The sequence below is a fragment of the Monopterus albus genome, unplaced genomic scaffold (genome assembly GCF_001952655.1).
Source record: "Monopterus albus unplaced genomic scaffold, M_albus_1.0 scaffold86.1, whole genome shotgun sequence".
Classification (NCBI taxonomy): Eukaryota; Metazoa; Chordata; class Actinopteri; order Synbranchiformes; family Synbranchidae; genus Monopterus; species Monopterus albus.
Genome location: NW_018127966.1, coordinates 790,884 through 814,958, shown reverse-complemented (window position 1 = coordinate 814,958; position 24,075 = coordinate 790,884). Strand labels below are relative to the sequence as shown.

The following is a 24,075-nucleotide window of genomic DNA, read 5'->3' as shown; positions in this document are numbered from 1 at the left end:
GAAATGATCTTCTCAATCATAGGCTTTTTCAAAATGCAGTTTTAAAAGTATATTGTATGCTCAATTTCTACCTGGCTCTCTGGCGGTCTTGTCATTTCCCTAAACTTAGCATTGTAACATAATTTCAATATTGCACTTTGTATAGGTTGTTACACAGTATGAATATTTAGTATACATGTGTGTTTCATACATATGTGAAAGTGTCATAGCACTAGTATATGTGTTGCTAGGAATGGACATGTATTTGTCTTTACCATCGCATGTGGATCAATTATGAGGCCTCGCCAAGGCTGCCCAGTACCCGTGTGTGCCACAGATTGCAGGTAGTTAATATTTCAGTACAGTGGAGCTGCATTTGGCAACAGCCAAAGAGTTGGGTCAGGTTAACAGTGCTGTTCCATGCTACGGCCCCAGAGAGTCTTCAATATTTGATAACCTTTTTCTTCTTCAGCTTCCTCTTCTTTTAATGCACTTGAATCTCCATATTTGTAGTTTATCACTGGGTCTCCTACAGAGAGACCCAGTGATAAACTATGTCAGTGTTTTTCAGTTTTGTTTTGTTTTTTGTACTTTATGTCTGAGATATATTATGCTGAAATTGATCTGTGTTATGTTGTGTTCTCACAGAGTTTACTGCTATATTACCTTTTATATTCTATGATTAATTAAAAAGAACTTGAAATACTACAAACTGCATAGGTAAATGTATATTTTATGACATTTGTAGATAAATGTTAAAACTTCAGGATCCAGCACTCATGTTGTGAAATCACAATAAACTTCAAACAGCATCTTTATGATTTCCAAACTTTGCTGTCCGATGCTTTAAATCAAATTATACTAAGGTATGAGATATAGAATATTATGGTGGTGAGTTCAGCTTTCTCTGGACAATATTATATCCTATTAATGGAAATGTTTACAGAAATAGTGGCATAATTCTATGAACAATAAAAGGCAAATCTGCAAGGTCTCAAATGAAGGTAATGGGATACACGGCCATGTTTCCATATTGTGATCTAATGTAATAAGACCAGGTGCATAAAATAAAATCTGGCTTAGTGTAAATTTAAGGGTTACTTGAAAGTTATGCAGTTTTTTATTATTATTATTTTATTAGGATGGATAAAGCTCTGGCAGAACCGTGAGGCCGCGTTCAGTGGCACAGAAGGAGTGCGGCAAAGAACGAGACAAAACCAGGGTTAACAGCGGTTTGGCATTTTAGAGACAGAGAACATTAAAACCATCCAAATGATAAAAATTGGTGCATATGTGGCTTTCTTCAGAATAAAGTCAGAAGTGGTAGACTTGTAAATAATGATTCAAATGAGAATAACTACTTTAACATGCAAGTAGAAAGAAAACCAGATTTATTATAAACCTGTCAAGTATTTGTGATACTATGTTAAAATGTAGGTTTCTATAAATAAATAAATAAATAGAGGAGTTGGTGTAGGGTCCCCATGTGTGTAGACTGTGGTAGTGGTGGAGAGATGGCAGGTGAATGATGGAACCTCATTCTCGGCTTGTTTTCACAGGATATAAAGTTTGGCTGGTTCTGTATGGTGACATTTGAAATGAATGAATGGAAGATTTTTTTGTTGTTTTAGTCCTGACAACACTGGATAGACAAAGGAAAAGGTGGAAAATACAGCAGAGATCACTCCAAAAAAGTACTAGAATCTGAGTTTTAAAAAAAAATCACTCCCATAAAAACATAACCTCCAGGAACCACAGTAGTGACTCCATTCCTTTGCTTCAGTTGAAAAGTTTAAGCACATAACAGTAGCTTGTGCTGACCACGTCACATTTTGAAGCTGTTGTATTTCGTTTTCTAAATAGAAAGCACCTGTCCAGTGGGTAATTCACCTGTAATACTTAAGTCCTACACCCGTGCATGTCATTTACCAGGATGAATATAGTGTGTATATAGGGATGTAACTACACAAAAACTCACAGTACTCATTAAAGCTCAAGGTGAGATTTGGAGGTGTTTTTCAAATATTGGGGTTTATTTTTTCCAGAGAAAAGACTTTAAGAGTTGTTACTGAAAGGTCAGTTTGATATATGTGTGTCTGGTTTGTTTGCCCATTTCCATTAAAGTGTAGCTCACAGCCATGTCCCAACTGTTTCTGTGAGATGTATTCAGGACTGTCTTAGTCCTAAATGGACTGCATTGCGGTCTTCAGAGTAAGAATCAATTTTACTGGCCAGGTGTGTTGAACACATGAGGAATTTGACTCGGGTACAGTGTCTCCCAGTGTGTATGTAATATGCAATGCTCTTCCATAAGGCAATGAGTAAACAAGACTGAGAAACTGAGGATGTCTGGTATGATGGTGATGAACGCCGAGCTAAAGTCCACAGAGAGGGCCCGCGCATAGGTCCCTAGGGAGTTGAGGTGTTGCAGGATGTAATGCAGTGCCATGTTGACTGCATCATCCACTTACCTGTTTGCCTGGTAGGCAAACTGCAAGGAGTCCAGCAGGGGGTCTACAATGTCCTTCAGATGGGCTAATACCAGTCTTTCAGAGGACTTCATAACTACAGATGTCAGGGTGACAAGTCTGTAGTCATTCAGTCTTTCTGCCTGTATCACTCCTTGAAACAGGAAAACTGAAATGCTACCACACAACAGCTGTAAAAGATGGAATACCTGCAAGGGAGTTCCACACCCTGAATATAAATATAAGAGTGAAATCTTCATATATATAAAATATGTGTGTGTATGTTACCATTGATTTCTACTGTCTCCTTTGAAAACAAGACATGTGGAGATGGAAGGAAACCATGACATCCTTCTAGAGTTGGTGATATGTAACATCTTTATCAACCAACCTGTCTGATCAAATCCCTCTAAAGAGCCATTTGTCCTGAGCCTTCTTTGTTGTCCTATCAGAGCAATGTTGCACAGCAAATTGTCTCCTGTGATGCAGTCCAGGTGGTGGGAGATGAAGAAGAAGAAGGAGGAAGTGACAAGAGTGTTGCCCTAAATTGCTATTGATTCTGCTGTTTGAACCTTTTTCTCTAGGAGGTTAAGTCTTGGAGGAGCTGGGGCTGAGGTTCAAAGGAAGGAACTGTCACCCAGACTTAATTCAAAGTGATGTCTGTTGCACGCTGTCATCCCTCTTCAAGTGTCCAGTTAGTGAAAAAAATCATGAAATATTTTGTGGAATCTCACTAAATTGTCGAGCAACTATCAACCTACTGTATCAAAAACGTGTTCAGGGGTAGCTGAGGAAAATGCTTATTGTTTATTTTCTACCTCGTATATTTTTTTCATTACACCTCCTCATTTAACATCCCTTTTTTATAATATATAATAGGACATGTTTTTGTAATATTACCCACATAAGGACTCAGGTATTGGCATCAAATAAAGTTAGTGCAGCCTCAGTAATGTGAGTAATCTGGCTCCATATGATGGTGTAAAGCTATTGATTTCTAAACAATATGCTGTATAATGTTTTTCCACAAATACTGATACAAATACAACTTGAAGCTCACTACCTGTTATAAAAGTTATTGACTGGAACAAGTTAGCCTGTGCACTCCCCGGAGAAACCTGACAATGCCAAATAGCCTATGATGGATCATGGCCCCGTGATCGATAAAGATGCCTGATAGTTTCCAACATAAAAAGATCAGTGAAACAATGGAAGGCGATGCCATTTTGATCTATATTCGTCACAAGCACTGAACAGCAGTTTCAGTGGTTTTGAGGTTGTGGCCAGATATCTATTTAAGCAACTATTAAATAAAGCTTATATAGTATAGTTTGTTTTTGATTGAAACCTCATCAGCCTGTTTTACATGCATTTCATTCCATTTGGAAGAGAAGGTTGTCTAAAACACACACCGTCTGTTTAATTGAGGCATAATATCTGTCATACTGTCTCTTTCTCCCATTTAAAAACCTCACAGATTGCTTTGAGTACAGCACATCACTACAGGGATAACAGAATTGCAACAGGCATTCAAAACTGCAGTTAAAACCCGGACAGTGCTCAGAGAGGATTATTTTTAGTTTTTTAGTTTATGACTGGGCATTTTGTTACAAAAACAGCTGCTTCTAACATATATCTGAATGATACCCTGCATGAGTGGGGATGTTTCCCTGCAAAATAACTTCTTTGAGCTCATTTAAAAGTGTACACATGGCGGTACACACCATGTTTCAGCCCTTGTCTAATAACAGCAGGAGAGAAAGCCAGTAACAGCTGGTGTCATATTCTGCAAGCACACTTTCTACTCATTTCACCCTTTCATGTCCTCCCTCGTCCTTTGTCCTCTCTCTCTCTCTCTCTCTCCCTACCTGGATCTACAGTATCTCTCTCTGTCTTTTACATTTGCTGCATCAATAACATTTGTAGAATCACAAATATTTCATAGCCATGCCTGTGGATCAACTTGAGGTGATTTGCATTTCCTAAATTAGGCAAGCACAATGCATTATGCAACACTGGCAGTGTGTCCTGCATGAATCTAGGAGCTCAGTACATATTTGAGAATCTAACACAGATTCCTGTTTCTTGGTGTTTGCTTCCAAATAGAAGTAACAGGCTGTTCCATTATAGCTTTAAAATTAAACCCAAATATTAGAGCTCTAAAAATTTTGATAACTTTTTCCATCTCTGTATGTAGCACATGAGGATTTTAGCTGATAGAAATTGCTGTGATTTCTCACAAAGCCATGAATGATTTTTTTCTTAGTCAGAAACACTTAACACGCTATAGTGCACAGTGGACTCTCGGTGTGTGCTTTTAGATGGTTATATCCAGTTTTTTTATTTACATACCACAAGCTGGTATTTCACCAAATACATGTACTGTAGCACTCTAAATGCTAAGACAATATCCCTTAAAACATAGCCTTTACTTAAATATGTCAAAAATGGGATAATTGCTATATGAAAATATGACTTTGGAATGAAGTGAATATTCAAATACTAGTAGTTTTCTGTACAAATCACACTGGCTTTGACTATAAGAGTACCTATAAAAATGATTGCTAAGACCTGGGATGCATGGCTTTCCTTGACATGAATGTTCATCAGTCTTCCTCATTTCAGATCAAAGGACTCAGCCATTAAAGAGTCTCAGGGTATTGATGCTTGCTTTATCACCAATCCTGGAGCCCATTATGGGCCATGAGGCTGCTTCTCCATATCCCCTGATAGAGGTGACACTCGGCATCGCTGATGGGGGTATCTGTTGAGCTAACCGTTCACTTGTCCCCAAAAGCATAGAACAAGAAGATCCACTCACATTCATTCACTTCCTGTCTGGTCCTTTCTATTTAGCTTTCTCTTATCTAGCTGCTCGTCAGACGCACTCTATCCGTCCATTCATTCAACCCTCTATGTATTTATTTATTGTTATGTACTTGATGGAACACCATATGTGTTGAACAGAAAATAACTTGTTTATTTCACTAAAAAACACTTTTATTATTGCAGTGTATCAAGATATAATAATGTGTTTGAAGGCACCACAAAGAAATAGAATATTCTGTACCCAAGAAGCATTGTTGTCTTGGGAACAATAACACATAAGACCCCAGACATGTAGTTCTTCATTAGATTTCCATCAGATCACAATGAAAGGAGTGAAATAAAAACAGAAGTTGAATATCTACCTCAACGTCTGTAAAATAGGTTACATCTTATGATGATGTCAAAATTCATTAGACTGTATATAGCACATTTCTCCTGGATATGGATCTGTGGTGTTGAGGAAGGCACAACAGCTACACTTCAGAAAGCATCAGACAGCACTCAGCAACAGATACTACATGCACCTGAAATAAACCTCAGTTTGTTTCCAAACACTGTTTGTTTAGGGCCTATATGCGTGACACTGAGAAGTATGTCTGGCAAGATGTTGAATATCTTTGGAGCATAAAAAACTTTGTTAAGCCCCGAGAACCTTCTGGATCAGAGGTTGTTGCTGAACTATGTATAAGGCCGGGTATTATGTTCTCTGTGTTCAGTTTGTTCCAAAAATCAATAAACTGAATTCCAAAAAAAGGAAATATTATGGTCAGGGCACCTCAGGAGTCAAATGGTTATGGTGCAGGACACCATATACACAAGCACGTGTGTGTGCCCGCAATGTCAAGAGATCGAGTCTGACTTATGTCATAGGTCCTCTCCCCTGACTTTTCTTTCCTATCCACCTCTCTTTGACCCACTTAACCTCATAAAATAATAATAAAGGCTAAAATGCCAAAAAATAACTTAAAAAAAGGTATATGTACCATGGTCACACCTGAAAACCTGTAAAAGTCCCTCACATTCTCCTCTGGCGAGCGATGCAATTTACATACACCCTCTCCTTCGTTAGACATTCTTAATTCTGATGAGATCTCAGATGACTAACAATAACTAACTGATAGCAGGGCTGCAAATTTTACACCTGCTTTCTCCTGATGTTTAATTATAGCCACAGTTCCTTCTGCTGTAAACCAGGTGCTGAGAGTATTTGTATAAATTTCCATTCTCTCCTCCCTGATTTTTGTATGCCTGAACAAGGATGCTTTAAAACTCATATTGCATGAGACCAAATGCACAAATTCCTCTGGCATTCCTTATCTTTCTCTGCCGCAAAACCCCACTGTGACTCCTTAGTAAATATAAACACACACAGTTTCACTGTTTAACGCCAGAAAATGAGCTGCAAATCCTTAGTAAATATCCCCCATAGTGTACTGTGCAGAACATTTACTCTGTGGCCCATCCCCTCTGACACATCTTCCCTCTGCATAAAATTATTGCCTCAAACATCTGCTTTGCGCCTTAAAATGGATGTCTCCACATGAATGTTAATAATTGTAATAGTATTTGTAAGGCTTTTATGCTTGATACCTCTGGGCGTCAGACAGGCTTTATTTTAAGAAAAATTACCACATTGCTAAAAGGTACAAGTTCAGGTTAGAAACTCTGAGTTTGAGTGAAGAGTTAGCAGGCCAGATGTTTCAGAATACCTCAGATATTATGAAATAAATATGTACTCATTGTATGCAATATTGTACATTATTTAAATTTCCATTTGACCCATGTCTTCATCTCTATTTTACCTTATCATCTGTGTCATAATATTCACATGTAATGGTAACGTCTGACCTTCAGCCTACTGAAGTTTTTCTCAGGCACCTGGGCAGTGTGACAGCCTCTGATTTATAATTTAGATTTTGTGAGATTAAAGTGGGGAGGCAAGAAAAAAGTTTAACTTTATTTTTAATTATTCATACAGATGGAATTATTCCTCTCATAATATTGTTGCTCTCTGGAGAAGTTGGCTTAATTCAGTGTCTGGCCATGTTTCTGCTGCAAATTTTATATCAGTTTAGTGATCTCATTTGTTGCTTTTTTATTTATGTGTGTTTTAGTGTTGGTTTCTGCAGCCCCACAGTTGAACTTCTAGCAACTATATTATTGAGATGGAATGCAAAAAGTAGATGAATGTAATGAATGAATGACATTAACATTATCTTTTTATGATATTGGAGACTTATATTCATGACTTTAAAAGAGAAGAGCATCTGTGCAAAATGATAAAAGTATATTTGCCATAACAAGTAACTTGAAAGGTTCTTTAACAGAAGTTTATTTGCTTTCTATTCTCTCTTGAGACTTGGCCAGTGTTCAAATATAAAGTGTTCAATATAAATTGTCACAGTTTGACAGAACATTGATTGTATGTGGTTTTTGGCTAACTTGTTCACTTTCATCTGATTCCTTTAAAAGGGTGCTACAGTATAAATGCTATTTACCAACTACATCTTAATAAATTTATCCAATACAATGTCCTAGAAATGGTTTACTCTATATACTTGTAGTTAGTAAGACCAAAACCATTTATATTTGAATGAAATATTTTGCTCACTGAAGATGTTTTTTCACCATGAGGTCGCATTTTTAATGAACATATCAGCAAAATTAGAAAATGTTCATACTAAATATATTTGCAAAATGTTTCTGGACAACTAATACTCCCCAAAAATATCAGCTCACAGCATCTAATCAAGAGTCTTTGGTGTCAGTGTTTTGCATTGTGATTGATCAATAACTTCTGTGTGGCACAGTGATTTATCATAGGAAAAAACTTTAACAAAATCCATGCAACACTCATATACTGTATCCCTCAAAATATATTTAGCAAAATTAATTGATTGTAACTGTAAACATACAGTAATTTCCAGGAGGCTAATGATTTACTTTATTTATGTAAAGATCATTCATTTTATAAATTATTTAATCAGGAACATGTAAGTGTCATGGGAGTGATAATAGAGTTCAGCCTATACATTTCTACAATTTAATATGAATATTATTGTTTTCTTTATTGTTTATGTGCTATAAATGATGATTTTATGTACTTTATGTATGATCAAAATAAAATATTCAGTCTATCAGTCAGTTGATCTGTTGAGTTCAGGCTCCAACAGATGGCACTCCCTGGTATGGTTCAGTCTACAGAGAGATAGCGTTTCTCCCCTCTGTCTTTCTTTGAGGACAAAGGGGACTTTTTTGCTTCTCCAGGGCTATTGCACACTCCTCTGTCAATCAAGAATCAGTGATTGAATTAGTGCCAGGTCCGCTAGCTGGCGTTTCCGCCGAGCGACAGACAGATTCAGAGCAGAGATTAGGCGAGTGTGAAGTTCACCCTCCTTCAGAACTCCTCACATGCATCTCTTTCTCCCTAGCTCTCAAAGGCATCTCAGAGGAAGAGAGCTATTGCCTGACAGGCCCTGAATCGTCCAGCCTGTGCAGAATGCAAACAAGGCAGATGCCCATCTCTTCTGTCCCAGCTCTCCAGAAGAAAGGGGGGCAACCCATAGATGCTCCATTTAGGATGCACTAGCAGTTTTTGTGCAGTTTCTAAAGAACTCTAGGAGTCAAAATGAGTTTAAGTCAAGAATGCACAGAAGATGTAGCTTATAGCACAAATATGATGTTGAATTTCATAGCACAGTTGGATAGATAACACGTACCTTTTATCTTGAATGCCTATTTCTATCATAGCATGTGGTCTTTTAAGATTTTGTGAAACAAAACTGATATAAATTTTATTACAGATGGGTATTCAGATAATCCATGTTGTTACATGGGTCTTTTGTTCACGTATTATAGTAGTCTTATGTTTATTACTGTTCAGATGCCCACTGAAGCTTGAAGGAGATTTTGCAGACATTTAAATCCAGCAAGTATCATGCGAGTGGTTTAGATATTATGCTGAGAGAGCACAAGAGAAAGGTTTCAGCAAGCAAACCAACTATACACCGTCCAACTTGACAAACACAATAGTCAGCATCACTTCAATCATCTACAGTGCTTTCCCTGTTCATTCTCATTCCTCAAAACAAAAACACAGGCTTGTCTAAAGTGTTTAGCATTTAAGAGGAGAAAGCATGATAAGGATAGCTTGTCACCAAACTAAAGGGCCTTATGTAAGCTGTGCAGCAAAGAGTGTTGCTTTGTGTGAAGAGTTGAACAGAGACCATACAGGATCCTAAAACTGAGAAATAAAAAAAAATGTATCTGTAAATGCCATTTACATATTGCAAGCATAATTTCAGAATCTAACTAAATGATGCATTGACTTTTTTTTTTAGATATGGCATACTGTACATTTACTGTGTCTATTATAAGATATATCTACTTCTACTCATCTTACCCTAAAATGATTATTTTGGTTATAATTAAAAAAATCTGTTCTCATTATATCAAGCACCACTTTTACAGATGATGATACAGCTATTAGCTAAAAATGTACCACTAGGGACTTGATCATTCACTATCATTTCTAAAAGTTTCTAAAGCTATATTTCTTGATGACGACAGCATGTAAGTTTAAAAGCTTTCATAGGAAGGATTTGTCAGTCTTTATAGCTGTAAGATGTGTTTTTATGTCATTAATTCCTGAATGTAAGATGGTTAAAAAAAAGAAAAAGAAAAACTGTTGATAGAAAGAAATTGCCTAATGGTAATGTAGATATTTTCTCTTTTTAAATGAAATTTTATTTTGCAGTACATGTTGAGAGTTTTGTTAATTTTTGACCAGTAAAAATGACCAGCAAATGCATCAAAATGTAAAAGTTTTAAACCTGTAATTCCTGATTTCTGACCAGTGTAAATTTTTCCAAGCACAAAAAATGTGGGTTGGTTGTTGCACCAAGTAGGGCTGAATTTTAATTGGTCCATTTAAGACCTTCAACAAGTCATTAATGTTCTGCATATCATTTGAGCAAGCTCAGTCACATGCAGAAGTAAATATCACCAAATGCTGAGCACTACACTACATGGTGGCATTAGGTAGGTGTATTTTCTGTCTACTACAAATTGTTTAGGATGAAATGTTTTCGCAAAACGCAAAGTAAATATGCCAGATTTTTTTTTTTGATTAAAAACTACAGAAGGGTGATAATGCCATCCAAAACTATGCTTAATGCTCCTCTTTACTAATAATAACACAGACAGCTGTACTAGCAGTATTATCATTTGCCATACAAAAGAAATAGCAAATGATAATCACATTTTATGCCATCAGCTGTGGGTAATGTGATACTGGCCAGAATCCCATTTTCATCATAGTTATTATCGACCACTGCTGTGCAAGAACTACAAACACAATCTTAGTGCCTGCCTTAGAGTTTATACCTTGAGCCAGATGGAGATGATGGAGATGAGGGGGGGAAACGGCAGAGAGAAAAATAGGTTTGTTCAGCTTACACTGAAAGCTTTTCTGAGGCTTTTAAATCATCACATATCTCAGGTCACAACACAACTTCAGGACAAAAGAGTACAAGGAAATATATTAGAAATCAAAAATAAAACTTTTATTAGACCTCTAAAAGTCACGTGATGATTTTATACACTTGCCTGCCACTTGTGACACAATCATATGGAGCCACTGCGCTGCCATTTTATTTGATGGGGAGAATAAACGGAAACAATGATAACAAACAGTTACCCTGCAGTCTCTAAACTGCCCCTGCCAGACAGACTGCAAGAAACAAAGGGCTTTACCAGGCAATGTGCTACAACTTACTGCAGTAAACATTCCAGTGTGGTTCACAGTGTAACTCAGCCTCCTTGTTTTTCACAGAAAATCAATAGAATATTATAATATTGTGACGTATTGGCATTGATCATGACATTCAGCAGTTAGAGCCACTAGCAGTTCTGAATTTGCTGTTTGAGTCTGACTGGCAATGTCCTTTTGATAATATGCTTTGGAGAAAATAATTTTATGATAAGACTAGTAATAATTGAAAGATGGTCATTAAAGCTACAGTTTGTAATTGTATTGAAATATTTTCATTTTAGGAATATCTTTCAAAATTTGTCTTAATGTGGAGAGGTGCTGCCGCAGCCTCCTGTGGCCTAGACTCGTTGAACAGCGCTGACAGCTGGGCAGAGATATTAGCTTTTAAAAGGCTTTTAGCAGGATTGACCTCTCTAACCAATCAGAGATTTTCAGTTATTTCTGCTTGATCAGTAAGTTTTGTTGCATTCTCATTGATTTTAATTTCATAATGACAAATATCTGAAGAGCTGGGCAGAGCGTGGCGGAGCGTAGCAGACTGTAGTAGATCAGAATGGAACAGGGAGAGGGAGCGCTGGGCGGAGCAGAATGGAGTGATTTGGAGTTTCATGCTAACTCTACCTTACATGCAGTAATTCCAGTACAGGGTCATGTTTCATGTGAGATTGAGAAAAATAAAACCGACAGCGGTGCCTACTGTATAGGAGACTTGCTCAGAAGAGGCAAATAATCTGATCTTATTTCTACTGTATACCTTATACCTGATATGAAGGAGCTGTACTTGATGAAAGATTCACAGGGCTCTGCTTCTGCCAGACTTAGGAATATAAACAAATTAATCAATATTGTAATTTTAGAGTTTGTGAAAGAAACATGATATACTGTATGATTTTGCTTTAGATGTATGATTTTTAGTAAAGACAAAGAAACATACATATACTTCTCAGATTTTCAAAGTTCACATAAATTTAATCTTTCTTCACAAAAATGTTTCTTAAAGGTTTTTACCCTAGATTTTCTGTGTTCATTGTGACATCTAGTGAGTAGTAATATTTCTTCATCTGTGTCAAGTGGTGATAATAAATTGTAGACTTATTATATTTGCACTGTTACAGTAAAACCATCAACTAGAAGTCCATTTTCAGACAGAGCTGCACACACTGCTTTGAGTGCTGAAAGAAACCATTTCATTCCAGGTTAGGTGTGTACTGTTATATGTGTGTACTATTCCAGCCCTGTCCTCCAACAATCAATTTCTTGGAGTGCTGGATACACTTGAGTGATAGGAGCGCAAAAGCAGTGACACTCAGCCATCACGGAATGAGAGCATCAAATGATTGCCTCAGAGAAATTGCTGTATCTTCAAATGTCTTTGAGAATATCTCCCACCCTGTCTGCTTTTCCTCTACTTGCTACTCGCCAACACTTGAAGAGTTTCCTTTTGACTTATGTTATCAGTTTGTGGTTCAGTGCAGTGCGCAGTCTTGTGAAATGGCTGTTTGGTCCTCCAGGATGCCCACAGTGGAAAATCCATTACCTTTCTTGAAGATACTAGCCTTAGATTTACAACTACTGTACTAGACAACTCTGGAGACCCAAAAACACAAACTCAACTTGAGTATTTTCTTCAGTCATTAAAAAAAATGGATTGGTTATGAATGACTTTCCAACTAAATACTGCAGCTGACCAAAGTAGCTAAATTAGAACATTACAAAGGCTACCATAAATACTGTCCCTCTTGAGAACCCAAACTAGGTTGTTCCCCAACTGTTTAATGGCAGAAAAGAGGAGGCAAAATGTCTGGCAGACAGTAAACTCATTCTCTCTTTAGGAGCTTTAAGGGTTTTAGCATTTTTCCCTGTCCCTCAGTTGTGACATCCTGTAAACCAGCCTGGTTGTCCTCCATCAAAGGACAACACACAAAGGATTCATTCCCATGAAATAATGGTTTCTAAACTGCCTTCTGTCATGTGAGCAATGGCAATTAGCAATAACAGAGACCAGCTATGGAAAGAACTGAAGTCCTTGAGATCACTTTAGAGGATGGTAAAGCCGAAGGACTCAAATTGGAACCTTATTAGTATTTCATTAACACGCCTTTTACCTTGTACTCCAGTGTAGCCTGGGTAATTAACGTTCTGTCATATTCTCTCGCAGACCACAGGAGGCTTTTTATGGAGGGCGGCGACTCATTGAGCTGGTACTGTATAGCTGGAAATCATGGCAACCTGTGCCTGTTCTCTGATCACACAGTCAAGCCAAGTTAAATCATTTTGCTTTGATTCTCAACAACATAACATGTATTTCATATTTCAGCTCTTGGCAAAACTGGGGGAAAAAAGGGCACTTGCCTTAATTGTGTTATTATTGTTTTTCTCATAGCGCAGTATAAATTGTGCAATTCCTCTCTTAGTGCATGCTGTGTTTTATTGCCTTTTTTCTAATGGAGAAGATCAGTAAAGTCCATCACATGCGGAGGAAATGATGTGATACCAAACTGAAATAAAAGCATATACTACTTTAGAGAGAAAGTAAATCATGTAAGAATGATCATAGACTGACATCTTAGCAGTATGATGTGAATTCAGACATAAATAATTTTATTTGTGCAAATATCCCAGAGCATAGTGAGGTGAATGAAAGCAATGATAGCATGTAAATGGACTTTATTTATATAGCGCTTTTTTATGCACTGCCCCAAGTGCTTTTACAGGGAGATTATACATCATTCACCCATTCACACACCGATGACGACAAGGCTGCCACACAACGGTGCTAGTCAAGCCACTGGGAGCAATTTGGGGTTCAGTGTCTTGCTCAGGGACACTTAGGCATGTGGGGAGACCGGGAGTCAAACCACCAACTTGCTGGTTAGAAGACGACTGCCCTACCCCGTGAGCCACAGCCACCCCACAGCACCAAGGGAACTGTTTCTATGATTTGTTTATTACGTGGATGTTCAATTAGCCCCAGTAGTGTTCACCCTTACTAAGATGCAGTCCCTGCACACAATTTGATTGTTGCCAGATCATGCATTTACAAAATAACTCTGCTGATTAATTGTTGTTGTTATATTGTTGTCTGCAATTGGTTTGATTGAATTCACTTCTCGAGTCACATGCAAGGTGTTTTCACCCATAAAGCCACAAAATAATTACTCAGTCTTATATTTATGACCCTTGAAGGAAATGTTCTGTGACATGCTGCCTGGCTTTGAGTTTTAGGAAAAGCAGCTAAGAAAATTGAATACTTCCAATAAAAACAGTAATCAAGTCTCTACTCGGAAGAGTGAATATCAGCAAAGTACTTTATGCACGGTCACGGTTCTTCGCAAGAGGCACAGTGCAGAACTTCACCAGTCCACCAGCCCACATACACACCTTTACACTGCCATCACCCAATGTCTCCATTCCCTCTTTTCACACTCCATTGAAAAACTGCCCTCTGAATGATATATGGGTGAGGACAGGTATGCGGATGTCATTTTTCACCCTATCCTCTCACTTTCTACTCTCCATGATGCTTGCTGGCTTCCAGTCTGGGCTGGACTGGGCCAGGGCTCCTGTCACACTGTAAAATGTGATCCCCAGCATCTATATTTTTAATGGCTGAGAGTAAATCCACATGATGTATACACTTCTTGCTGACCAGAGCTTTTTTGAGGAGAGCACTACTGATCCACCGCTGCCACATGGAAGAAAGCCTTTAAATCATTGTATTACTTATCTGATGGATCTGACACTGTTTGGTTTCAAGTGTTTGTCTTGAAAATGAGCTTTAGACTTTATCCCATAAGATCTTCTTTGCAATCTCATTTTTGGGTGTAGGAATGGTTAGTTTTTACCAGAACTTCATGTACAAACTGCAGTGGCACCACTGCCAAGACTGTGACACTCATTGTACTTCTCTGTACTGGGCCATGAGATGTTAACTCACAAAGTGTTAATGGGAACCTGAGTGTATCTGCGGCCATTTTAATGCAGAAACACTGTATGTTCCCTGTGGTGTTACGGTATAAGAAAAAGTTTTTTTACTAAAAGTAACACTACTGTATATTTGTTATGTTTTTAATGTTTTCCCCGAGGCCTTAGTAATAGACTCTTCTTTTTTTTCTCTTTTCTACTGCCCTTGATGCAGGTAAGTGTTTTTGTTTATATATGCTGCTATATGCACCATTGTATTCATCCACTCCATTTCATCCAAATTGCTCCTGGCAAAGAGAAAGCAGGAACTGGGGGGAGTAAGAAAGAAAGAGAAGAACCTTCTGACATGCTTTAGTCTTTTTTTCTGTCTGTTTACTGAAACTTTTCTTATTACCAGAGAAGGAGATTTTGAATAAGGCACTAATTCGATCAAAGAACACAAATCTGATTACATATATGATTTTTAATGAGTAAAAGAGAAATTTTAGAGAAAATATTTTTTACAATGAATATTTGTACCTATTTTTTAGCTATAACAGTTTAGGTAAGTGCCATAATTATCTCCCAGTTGAGCTGCAACTAATATATTCATTTAAATTAATTTTTAAAATAAGTTGAATCATTGTTTAGTCTTTAAATGTTAGAAAATAGCTATTATATAAAAGGTGCTGTCCTCTGTCTTTTCTCTGAACCCCAAAGGTATTAAATTTACACATAGTATTATACTGAAAGGCAAATCAGATACAAAACCATGCAACAACATGGCAGAGTGACAATAAGGATTTATTGTGATCAAAACAGATGTTTACCTTTTTTCTTATCTAATGGCTACAACAATTAATTGATAATAAAAATAGTTGCTAAATAATTTTGTCAGTCATCTATTTGATAAATCAAAGAACTGCTGCAGTCCCACCTCCTTTTTTCAAGTTTTTTTGTATTAATGGAACATAACCTCTCCTTTTGACAGGAAGAACGTTCTGTTTATCATTACATTACAATACGTCTTTTCATACACCTTTTGGTAAAGATGTATCAGCATGGTAATAGCCATTAAGCAATACTTTCCACTACAACAGAGGTGTAATATTGTGGGCAGAGAATTGTGGGTCCAATTTAATTTTAAACCTTAAAGATAGGGTTGGTGATCTTGGACAAATCAGCAAGAGGAAGCTTGAGTTTGAGGTGGACAACTGAAGAAATCTCACCCTTTCATTTTGACTTCTCTCCTTCACTTCTCTCCTTCTCTTCCTTCTTCACTCCTCCAAAGCACAACATGCACTTCAATGTGCACTGCCTGACTACTACTTACAGATTTCAAGGAAATAACAAATACCCCGAAACAAAACAAAACTGATAATTACCTATCCAGCAGAAATACGGTTTCGCTGTCATTCAAAAGCTACACCAATGTTAATTCTGGTTTTACTTCTTGCTACATCAAACTTCTTTTTAGTTGTAACTTTCTTGAATACAGTGCTACTCACCCAGATCTGCGGCCCTGAACTGTATTTGGGGACCTCTGGTCCCTAGCTAAACTTTAGCCCTGGCTTGTAGCAAGTAACTAGTCTTAGAAGATGGGGCTTTTCCGGCAGGGAAAAGTGAAGAGAGAGGCCAGTTAACTCGGTTCAAAACACAGGCTTTGCTCTGTCTTGGTAACATGAACACTGCATGTGGCCTTTGATACCAAGTTTAACTGTATTACAGTCCTATCTATACACTTAGAGCTGACTACCGTTGGTATTTTCCTTACCCGGGGCTGCATGCAAAAGGAGTCTGTTCCATGTGGTGGCCTTCTCACTTTCATACTGCAGGTAGCAACTTCTGTCAACAATAACAATAACATTACCTATAAGGCCATACATCAGGGGAAGATCTGCCCTGTAACAACAGTCTCCGTTTGCAAACAAGCTGCTGTGAGTACCTTCTCTGCCAGAGCTCGCTAGCTTTAGCTGTGAAACAGAGCAGTAACACATCTGCCTGCAACTGCAGCACCTTGCGGGTGACTCTTGGTAAAGTGAAACCATCATGGTGTTCCTGTTAGTTAAATGCACATGCACATCTTTCATTTAAAGGTAACTATAAAAGTGATGATGTGGAAAAACTGAATTCCTAAAGGATGAGGCTAGTGTGGAGCAGAGTTTGAGGAAACTTGTGACCTAGGTGAGCGCTGTAGTGTAGTTTCAGTGGGATTCAGACTAGCACAGCACACTGAGGTCATTAGGATTCTGCAGAGTTTTGATCTGAGAGGCTGTAACATGTTCCAGTGTGTTCTAGAGAGAAAGGTGGATGTTTGAGTTGTTCTCATGTTGTTATGTAACCCCAGGTTGAGACAAGGCTTTTCATGGATAGTCGACAGTACCGCTGTCTTTCCTCACCCAGTTCATATTTTTTACCTTGCAGTTTTCTCTCATATACTGTACATACTCTGCATGCATGGACCGCTTGTTAATAAATATCCTTTAGAAATAGGCTGCACATACTGTACTTACCGAACAAAAGAAAAGCAGCTTAAAAATGCTTGTATTCTACAAGCAATGCATTTATTTTCAAAATGAGGACATAAGCTTAAGACAGAAATGAGGGAAATTTTTTAATGTCGGCATCAGTGCTTACACCCACTGTGAACATAATACTGCCAGAAAGCATCTGTTAGTCACTAATGAATTCAGACCCTTGTCTCATAGCTGTATATCTAGGCCAAGAAACTGCTTGAAGGACTTACTTGCTATACCTGAGTTTCTGTGGGTTTATCTGAAGTCATGTTTCCCCAAAGCAGACCTAATCTGGGAGGCTGACCCATACTGCCCCAGGCCAGATCAAACTTGGGGCTCAAGCCACAGCTCTCCCACAGTCCCAGCTATGCCACCCTTTGATAGTCAAAGGCCCAAATCCTTTAAATGTCGGGCAGACTTTGAGAGACACTACAGCTCAGGAAAAAAAGCTGTTGCTTGCTGCGAGCTTACATTCTCTGGGGAAAAGCAATGTCCCACTTTCCGGAAAGGGGGAGAGAACCTTCACATCACTTCAAGCACTGCTTGGAGGCTGTGGCAGCAGGCATGGGGGGCATTCATATTCCCAAATGGTGTTGTTGATGCCAAGAAATGGCCTCTGTCTTACTTCTTGTCTCATGCATCACACTTACGAAATGATACAGGCAAGGTGTTGGATCTAAAGGGAATACAGCCCACAATGCAAGGTGCCGGCTGACACCCTGCACTGTGTTCTATGACAGCGGTGCACAAGAGAACACACACAGTCATACAAACTATGGTTAATCGATTAGTGTTTTTTATGATTTACATACAATTTCAATTAAGTGGAGGGGTTTTAATTTTTCTGTTGTTTGTTGTTATACAAACTCAGGAGGTAGAGCAGGTCATTTCCTAACTGGAGGATTAGCGGTTTGATTCCCGGCTTGTCTAGCCAACATGTTCCCTGATGGTCTAGTGGCTAGGATTCAGTACTTTCACTGCTGTGGCCTGGGTTCGATTCCTGGTCAGGGAATGTAACTTTATGGGGGAGGTGACAGTACGGTGGGTAGAGCAGTTATCTCCCAACTGGAAGGTTGAAGATTTGAATCTCGGTGCCTGCAGTCCACATGTGGAAGTGTCCTTGGACAAGACACTAAACCCTCCCGATGGTTAGAGCCATTGGTTGAGTTGGCGCCACAGATGGCTGCCTCGGTTCTTTACTGGAAACAAATTCCTTGTGGTTAGCATACTTGGCCAATAAAGGTGGTTATCCTTATATAGGTCAGCAGAGTTTTTTTTTATGTTCCTCCTATACTGTATAGGTCATATTTTATTTATAACCACATTTGGACACCTCTAGTTAAACATTGTTCCACAAGTTACATTTTTTTAACACTGGTTCATTGGACTCACTAACTAATGTTTGGTAACATATATTAAGACTATACATGCTGTAGGTAGTATATAGTGTTGCCCTGATTTGTATTTCAAAATCCCACTCACTAATGTCGCCATTCTTATGTTCCTTGTTGTTGTTTGGGGACACACAGGGTAGTGCAGAGAGCTTGTGCAAAAGCCTTTGAAGGACACTTTCAGGGGAACCTTAGGGGGAAGACGTTGCAGAAGTGGATAAATGTTTCATTGCCATTGGGCAACAGGGAAAAAGACATTTTCCTGGGCGTCGAAGTGGAAAAGAAGGTGTTGGGCAGTTGAAAGAGAATATGATGCACAGCAAACAGTCAGAGAAAAATGGAAATTGAGAGAGAAGGACGAAGCGATAGTGTGGAGGGTCCACAGAAATGAGAACTATGAAAGATGAAACCATGAAAGGTGGAAAGGCAGGGAATATAGCGGCAGTGACGAGCATATTGTGGAAGGGAAGATGAATGAAAATGATTAATGTGCATGCCAGCACTTAGGGGCATAAAAGTGCAGAGAAAGTAGCCTCATGCTCAGAGTCCTCGGGATGTTTATTGTATCTATGTTAGGGATATTTCCTCTTTGACTGGTATTATCTGATGCCACGACAATGCAAGTGCAGACAACAGCAAAAGTAGATTACAGATGTCAGTCAATAAGCACAAATATACTGACAGCAGATTGGTTTTAATTGACTTGATGATGCAGGGTTGGACTCCTTTATCATTATTTCAGGGCATTAACATTAAGATGTAATTCAGGAATTAATTATTAATGACAGTTCAAATCTTGGGGTTATAATTTTGAATCACCGTAGCAGCGTTTTAGCAGATAGGAGCCATTATGCAGGATGCCTTACTGTCATGTATCTAGGGGAATAGAGGTTATTGTCATTCAATAAGAGGTTGGTGAATTGCTTAACAGTTTTATGTTGTTGAGATTTAGATTGAGCACAGGAGGCACAGGAGAGAAAGTTCCAGCATAGGTATATGTAGCTCATGAGGCAGGGATCTTAATCAACATCACAACATCATCTTAGGGGCTTATTTTTCTCTTTGAATCTGCATCCCCACACCTTGGGGAAACCGGAAGCAGGACTGAAGTGAAAGCCCAGCAGTTCCTTGTCTCTGCTCCCTCTCTCTCATCTTTTCTGCTTCTCTCGTCTGAGAGAAAGCCTGAAGTGGGTTGGCACTCTGTGCTTGCACAAGGGAGGAAATTGAAATGCTGAAATAAGGAGTAGCTTGGGAGAAGATGGAGGAGCTATAACCACGACAAAATTGCCCCACCATGATGAGAAGGAGAGACATATCTGCTTGGACACAGGGGAGTTCCTCTACTGGCCAATCACTGAAGTGCATTGCCATCCCTTTATTCTTCATTCCAGTCTTGGTTTAGTGTCAACACCAACCTTATGAATAGTTCTTTTTTCTTCTTCTTTGTTTTTTTGCTTGCTGTATCCACATCCCCTCCAAAATTACATTGCCATGCTAGGGTATACTGGTTTGTGAGTGTAGCAATTTAATACACTTCAGAATGAAATGGGCATCCTTCTGCCTGTCCCTGCTCTGTTCTTATGAGAGATTACTCCAGGGACTTTGATCAAGCAACAAGAATTCAAGCTGCAGCTTCGTTGGCTCAGGCACAGTAAGCAGCACACAACACACACAAGTGCACACACTCGGCTTGCCCATGCAAGCATGAAACTCCCTCACAGTCACATACACAGCCATCTTTCTGTGGTATGCCTAGACTAAACCATATTGTCCCCCTGTCCTCAGCAGTTCTTTTATTAGAGTGCTCCCTGCTGGCATATCTTCTGTATTTGTTTTGTCACACTACATCACTTTCAGCCTACTCTCCTTCAAACACTGTGTCTATTGAACAATATGAGATTCTCCTTTTTCCTGGAGACACTGATAATTCCAATTTTATGCTGAGGTGTATTACATCCACTGCTTAAATTGGATAACAAACAACAATGTACACTTCCTAGGTAATCCAGATCTTAAAACTCATTTGATCAGTGTTTGAAAAATGCATGCTGAGATCTGCCGGCAATGATCTATACACACTGGCACATAGCTTGTTGTTTTATGAGAAAGTGACACAGATGGTCCCAATTCAACAACGAATAGTATGTAGCAAGTTTGACTCTTATCGTTATGGTTTTAAGGGTTGTTACTGTGCTGAATATTTGATACACAATCTACTGTAAAATATTCCCCACTGTACAGTATAGTTTCCATTTCTCTTGTCCATGCTATGGGGCAAACATCCATATTTGTCAGACCCTTGATATGTGCACACCAAACAAATAATTTTTTATTTATTTATCAGGAGTGCCGTTCTATCTTACAAGATGCCACTGTTGCAGTAGTTGTCTTCTATTGTGTTGTTGTTTTTCCTGTTGTTGTAACAATTACAATCCTCACAGTCTCTTTGCGATGAGCTGAGGAGGAGACACTGAGGAAGCAGGATTGGTGCCAAACAAAGTGAGGAGGAGAAAGTACAAACCCTTTCTCCCAGTTTCTACTTTAATCACATTGATTTACTGACATCCTGTGATAGACTGGCAACCTGTCCAGAGAGTGTAGTCTCTTACACAGAGAAGGGTGTTAGTGCAGGTCAAACGAGCTCAATGAGTCATGCAGACCTTTATGTTAAACCAAATGACTGGCTGACACATTGAAGATGGGTTTGAACCAGAGAAGAAAAAAACATGAACATTAATCAATGTTAAAACTGCTACACAAACCTCTCTCGAAGTCCTTGGCATGCTCCTTGCACATTCAGCTAACTACAGCTCAGAGAGGAATGTTTCATCCTCTTTGCTAATCTTCACACTAAAGTGAACATGGACAACTACTAGAGCTATGTTAAAGTTATTAGCTTTGTTCCAGGACTCTGGCAGACTCCCCATTTTGCCCTGGTCTGGTCACCACTGGGACATGTCAGGGTAGACTATTTTCAAAGCATTTTTTTCTGCAGAGCATCTCATGAGAGAGGACAGTGAGAACAGTGTTGGCTGCTCATCCAAGTCCTGCCATTTTGCCTCTGTCTGTAGCTGCTGAACTAAAATTACAGTGGCTGCTGGGTGATTATAATTATACTTTGTGATTTATCTCTGCTACAGAATTGTCTTCTGTCTTCCTTCTACCCAGTTGTAAGTGAGATAGAAGGGTCAAGTGAGCTTCCCCACCCTCCACCAAGGACCAACTGTCTTCTGAGGACTGTGTGAAACTACAAAGCACCCTCAGTTCTTTGAAAGGAAAAAAGAAGCAGGGCCCCTGATGCTGTCTTAGTCGCTTAGGACTTGATCAATGTGGAATAGGGTCACCACAGCTTTTGACAACCCTACAAGTTTGAATCAAGCAACCCCACATCTATTTTCATAGAACTTAGACTTACAGTATATAACCACAGTTTCTACATAGTTTAAGGTTACAAGCCACAGAAAACATGTGGGCAGGTAAAAAAAAAAAGATGCACAAGGAAGAGAGAGTAAGCATAGATAATTTGAGGGTGTTAATTTGAGCATGATGACCAGTGCTCATCTTCTGAGATGCCTGCTCAAAAACAGTGTATAACAGTGACAGAACATCATGGCTCTTGCTGCCATTTATTTTCTATGACAATATACATTCATTCTTTTTATGCACATGTGTGTTTTTACTACTATAATATACTGACAAATCCCACCTGGATTTGCTGTGCAACAGACTAAAAGTCAGCAGCCTGATCATTTGTTAAAGTTTAAGAAATGGCCTGTAAGAAAAGGGTGAGTTTTTTTAATGGACTCTACTCAGTCTGCCTGTAAGAAGATTAAGCCACTATCAACTGAGAGGCTCCATGGCCTTGTCTGCTGAATTACTACATAAAAGAACTTCCCTGGGGCCATTTCACCGTTGAACAATATATAAAAGCTATTGACCAGTCTTCACACTGTTGACCTTCAGCAGGGTTGTCTGTTTACCAGAGCCATCCGAACATAACCATATCAATGCCTCCTGGATGTTGCACCATGTATAGTACTCAACCTTATTTTCCATCATGCTGTGTATTTTTATAGCTACATGGTCTGCTGTTAAGCGCTGACTTAATGGTGCCCATGGGGCATAATGAGGATCTCCACTTCTGTTTGGTTACTCACATACTGTATAGAGATGCATGTTTACCCACAACACAAACAGATTCACACATTTGTACTGTACAAAGGAAAAGTGTATCTGTGTATGATATACTGTATATATCTATCTATCTAATGCATTTTCTGTACACAAAAAATATCCTATGGAATACAGTGTTACTGAGCAACTGAAAGATGTTGTCTTTGCTGCAAACAGCATGTCAGCTGTACAACAGGAGCAGCTGTAGTCATCTATCAGTGGCTACACTACGCAGGATTTGTAAATACTCACAGCCCAATACACAGTGTCTGTACTTAATCACACAAACCAGAATAGTGTAGACTTGAAGCCTACAAACATGATTTGGTTCTGAGTTACATGCATAAATGCAAGTGAAGCATGTCTTGTTAAATGACCAGTGTAGACAGCTGCAATAATTAAAGCTGAAGCAAAGTTCCATCAGGTGGGCAGAAGACCGAGAATTAAAAAGTGCAGCAGGAAAGAGCCATGTGCAGACAGGGTGTTAAAGTATGTGATCAAATCTTTAAAAGCTTAAATAATCATTGTGAAATGCACCAGTAGATCAGCTAGGTCTTAGATCAAAGCCATAGCTGGTAGGACTGTGGTACCACTTGGGAGTTGTTGCAGTGTTGAGACCGACCTTCTGCTTTGCTGATGCACCGAGAAGGTCTAGTGTAACCGGGTCACCATTTTATAACATATAATTACACAAAGTTGTTTATTAGGTTTAATCACTGTTTATCCATACCTGACATCCAGAACCCAAGTGTTCCCTATATGTTGTGTATGGGGTTGCGACCTCCAGCTCCGCCTTGTTTCTTCTTTGTTTGTCACACCGTCTGTCATATAAATACGATGTTGTGTCATACCCTCTTCCCTTTTGATATGTTCCACTGGGAAGAGGTCAGTTTATTATCTATTGTAATCCTTTTATTTCTTGTGCCCACATCCTTATTTTTACTTCTTCTGCATAACTGATGACTGTTGATACTCATACATGTACTGTTATTACGCTGTTATGACATTTGCCGGTGCTAATTACTTAGCTTTGTTTCGACAAA

General features: G+C 38.8%; 1 protein-coding gene and 1 non-coding gene across 6 annotated transcripts in view; both read left to right on the top strand.

The window, feature by feature from the left end:
* Nucleotides 1–24,075, top strand: part of lingo2 (leucine rich repeat and Ig domain containing 2) — a 210,684-nt gene that overhangs the window by 149,978 nt on the left and 36,631 nt on the right. The gene's annotated exons all lie outside the window — the stretch shown is intronic.
* trnae-uuc (transfer RNA glutamic acid (anticodon UUC)) lies at nucleotides 18,409–18,480 on the top strand. Its single transcript has one exon. It is a non-coding gene; the product is annotated as a tRNA-Glu (tRNA).